A 4,518-nucleotide genomic window follows, 5' to 3' on the forward strand; every position below is an offset into this window, starting at 1 on the left:
CCGTGTCTTAGAAAGAAATCCATCTCTTTTTCGTGGAGGGGGAGGAAGGGGAGCCTTGCTTAATACAGCAAGATTTCCAGGAATACCACTTCCTTTTAAATCAAGGGAAGAGTACATTTGACTAAAACATATCATGTACAGCTCATAGGAATATTTGAATTACCATTTGAACATCTGTGACTGGTGGGATTTGCAGTTCTCACATGCAGGGAGTTATGAGAAGAGATAAAAGTACAGGTTATCTCTTTGTCCTTTTAATTTTGTTTTTGTTCTTTTTTTTTGATACAGGATCTCACTATGTCACATAGGCTGCCTTTGAAACCCTGGACTCAAGTGATCTCCGGCCTCAATCTCCCAAACAGCTGGGACTGCAAGTGTCCATACTATACCCAGCTTCCTTAAGTCTTTTTATGCAGTCATGCCAGAGTAACTTACGTAATTTTTTGCTTTCAGGTAGTAAAGAAACTAGTAAAATATTTTTTTATTTAAAAATATGGTTGGTTCTAGGAAGACTGATGTCACTGCTCTAAGTTTATGGGAGAAATGCCAGGAAGAACAGAGTGGAGGTTGATACCCTAACTCCTGCCATCCTCACAGCTTCCCTCCTTTGATGGAAAGCTTGCCTCCATATTGTGGTATCTGACAGCTTTCAGATTAGAGTGACAATGGATCTTAAAATTTTGTCCTAGGGGCAAGAGAGATGGCTTAGCAGTTAAGGTGCTTGCCTGCAAAGCAGCAGGACCCACAATAGCCAGACACAAAAAGGTGAGGCAAGCATATGGTCGCACATGCCCATTAGGGGGTGCATGCATCTAGAGTTTGACTGCAGTGCCTGAGGCCCTAGAGCACCAATTCTCTCTCTTGTTCTCTCTCTAAAATAAAAAATAAATAAAAATAAAAATATTTTTCTAAATGGAGGTTGGACTAAGGGAAATAGTGGCAAGTGTGAAAAGGAACTGTGGAAATGTGATTTCAAAATGAGCAATGGTGGAACATAGACAAAACCTTTTTTTTTTTCTTTTGAGTGAGTGAGGACACCATACTTTTTAAAATATTTTTTTGTTCATTTTTTATTTATTTATTTGAGAGTGACAGACACAGGGAGAAAGGCAGATAGAGGGAGAGAGAGAGAATGGGTGCGCCAGGGCTTCCAGCCACTGTAAACGAACTCCAGATGTGTGCGTCCCCTTGTGCATCTGGCTAACGTGGGACCTGGGGAACCGAGCCTAGAACCGGGGTCCTTAGGCTTCACAGGCAAGTGCTTAACCACTAAGCCATCTCTCCAGCCCGCGGACACCATACTTTAATGAAGAAAAACATTTTGACAATATAGGTCTGATTCATTTAGGACATCTATTAAGCCATGAACTCATAGGGAATAGGCTCCAGCAGCTCCGGCTCTTTTCCATTAGTCCTCACGAAGTGCGCCTCTCTGGGCGGAGCGGGCTGCCGCTTCAGCTGCACCCAGCTTCCCTTCTCTTTGGCCTCCTTCTTCTTCTGGTCATTTTCCTTCACCCATTTCAGGAAGCTGTCTCAGCTCTTAGAGTGCTTAATATGCTCTATACGCACATTAATTCTCTTGGCAAGAATCTTGCCCTTGACTTGCTTGTTCACAATGCCAGCATGTTGAGTGACATTGTAGACTCTTCCAGACTTCCCATGGTAACATTTATGAGGCATTCCTTTTTGGACAGTACCCATTCCCTTGATGTCTACAATATCACCCTTCTTGTAGATTCGCATATACGTGGCCAATGGAACAACTCCATGTTTTCTGAAAGGCCTGGAGAACATGTACCGGGTGCCTCTCCTCTTTCCCTTTCTGTTTGTAATCTTGGTAAATTACTGGAAGATGGCGGCTCCGGCAGAAAGGAATATAGACAAGATCTTTTCATTTCATTTCTGAAGGGTTGACGGAAGCCAGGCTGGTTTTGAGTGGGACAGAGACTGACAGCAGTGATCATGGACTTGAAAGGAATGTTTTCAAAATAGCGCTCAGGGAGCATTGCCCAAGAAGGAGTGGAAAGAGTGTAAGGGCCGCAGGGAGGGTAGGAGTAGCTTGAGGAATAGTTCTCTCTACCCCATTGTCCTGGCCTTCAGGACCACGCAGTGGAGGGCCTCCAGTGGAGTCAGAGCAGAGAGGGAATATAAGAGTATAACCTTAAAAAAAAAGTTAACTTTAAAAAAATGCAGTACAAATAGGGTCCCATTTTCAACGCCCTCCTTCTCCCAGTGTCATTGTTGTTTGAGTTATTTTCTGAAAGCCCATTACTTCTTCCCTGAGCCCTCACGTCCTTGCTGTAAGAAAGATTCAAAAGGCGGCGGGGGCGGGGCGGGGGGCGGGGCTGGGGGCGGACTGCTAAGGCTGTTGGGATTTCTCAGTCACATGCAGACCAAGCCTGGACGGCCGTTCCCCTCCTGCTGTTGCATCTTTCTCCCACAAGGTGGCATTTGCTCAGTTGTGAACAGAGCCAGTGGCAGCGCTCTGAGGAGCTTGTCAGCATGGTTTACCGAGGTTCTTTGAGGAAGGATAGCCCGATCCTCAACAGCCTGTGGCTTTAACGTTTCCGCTATCAACGACTTGTCTTTCTCACATTTTCATATTTTCCGGAAATTCAGCTTCCTGGAAGACATACAGGCCCTCTTGAGGCACAAGCCAGCTTCATTGGCCCTTTGACCTCGTGACTGACTTCACACAACCAAACCTGTGTCCTGGCCTTTCTCTAGACTTCACTCCGTTGTCTGGCAGCCTTTCCCTCGAGCTCTCACAAGAGATCTCTTTCTCCTCATTTATAGACCATCTGACTTTCCTTCTGAAGGTCCCCTTCTCAGGCATAGCTTCCAGTTTCTCGTACTACAGTTATGGTTATATACCTCTGGCAAAACGATTTATCCAGCAGGAGCCTGCTACAATTGTGTTAAAGAAAGGAGCAGATTTGATCTTATATAAGACGGAACTTTTGTGCCGTTGTGACGCACGCCTTTAATCCCAGCACTTGGGAGGCAGAGGTAAGAGGATCACTGTGAGTTCAAAGCGACCCTGAGAGTACATAGTGAATTCCACGTTATTCTGGGCTACAGGCTAGCTCGATAAACCAAAGAAAGAAAGAAAGAAAAGAAGACAGAAAGGAGGGAGGGAGGGAGGGAGGAAGAAAGGAAGGAAGGAAGAAAGAAACTTTGAAAACACCAGGCTCTATAAAGTCTGCTTTCAGAGGTAGTGAGTTTCTGGTGTCTAGAAATACTTCAAACTGACTGAATTCTCCTGAGACCATCAGCACAGGTTTGTGGTGCAAGCACACACCCTGTAACATCACTTTGGTGTGGCTCAAAAAGCCCAAGAGCCCCTCAGACCCCTAAATCTGTCTACTATCTCAGTTTTCCCCTCTTTTGTTGAAACTAATGAGTCACTATTGAAGTGATGGTTTTCTGTGACTACAAAACCATTTTACTTAATGAGGTACTAAGTCTTTATAATTAGGCCCAGAAGGAAATGAGGACGTGGCCCTTAAGAGCAATAATTATTTCAGTTATTTATGGTAATAAAAAATTGAAAATAAGAATTCTTCCTCAGAATGCGAGTATTTATTCTTTTACATATTGCCTAACAGGCAATTACCCTATTAAGGCAGCGTTTTGTTGCTAAAGACATTAATTGAAATGTAAATTAAATGTAAATCAGCTAATTAAATTGATATGTAATGAACTTGTCAAGCGGGCCTCTCTGATCAGATGCATTTTGCTAATAAACAAGCATTGCAGCCTGCCCAACACACAACTGGGGGAGGATTCCTAGCGGATCTGGCCAGACACCTGATGAAGCCTGGGTGTGGAAGAGGAGGGGTCTAAGTTACTCAGAACACCAGGAAGAAAAAGGACCATTTTGGTTTTGCTCTTAGAAACCCTTTCCTTAGGACACCTCTGGGCCACCTTTGTATTAATTATTTTTCAAATACAATGTTTCAAATGCAAAAGCTAGAAAGTTCATCTGCACCTGGGTCTCGTAAGAGGCACACCCAGAGGGAGGATGTGCTTTGGGAGTGACGCCTTCCGGGAAGCACCAGCAATTGACCTTGTGCTATGGTGGTCTTGTCCTGAGGTTGATGTCTTAGGCATTTACGCACAGGAAAGCAGAGGTAAATGAAGTTGAATGTTGAAGCTTTTCTGGGTTGAACAGGGCTATTTTTGCTATTGTTGTTTGTTTTTTCAAGGTAGGGTCTCACTGTAACCGAGGCTGACCTGCAATTTATTCTGTAGTCTCAGAGTGGCCTCAAACTCACAGTGATCCTCACACCTTTGCCTCCTGAGTGCTGGGATTAAAGGCATGCACCACCATGCTTGGCTGAACAGGGCATTTTTGCAGCTGATATGCACTGAAGATTCTGATTCAGCTCGAATGGAGAGGTGCTGAGTGGATCTTTAGGTAGAATTTCTTTTATTAACTGGGGTCACTCTGCTGTGAGAGGTTTTTAATAGGATCAAAGGCAGAAGCTGTCAGAACAAAAGAAATTCCTTACTTTT

The 4,518-nt window shown here is 44.2% G+C and overlaps 1 pseudogene; it reads right to left on the reverse strand.

The window, feature by feature from the left end:
• Positions 1-1,334: 1,334 nt before the first annotated feature.
• On the reverse strand, positions 1,335-1,842 carry LOC101609099 (annotated as a pseudogene).
• Positions 1,843-4,518: the final 2,676 nt, after the last annotated feature.

The sequence above is a fragment of the Jaculus jaculus genome, chromosome 5, assembly GCF_020740685.1.
Source record: "Jaculus jaculus isolate mJacJac1 chromosome 5, mJacJac1.mat.Y.cur, whole genome shotgun sequence".
Taxonomy (NCBI): domain Eukaryota; kingdom Metazoa; phylum Chordata; class Mammalia; order Rodentia; family Dipodidae; genus Jaculus; species Jaculus jaculus.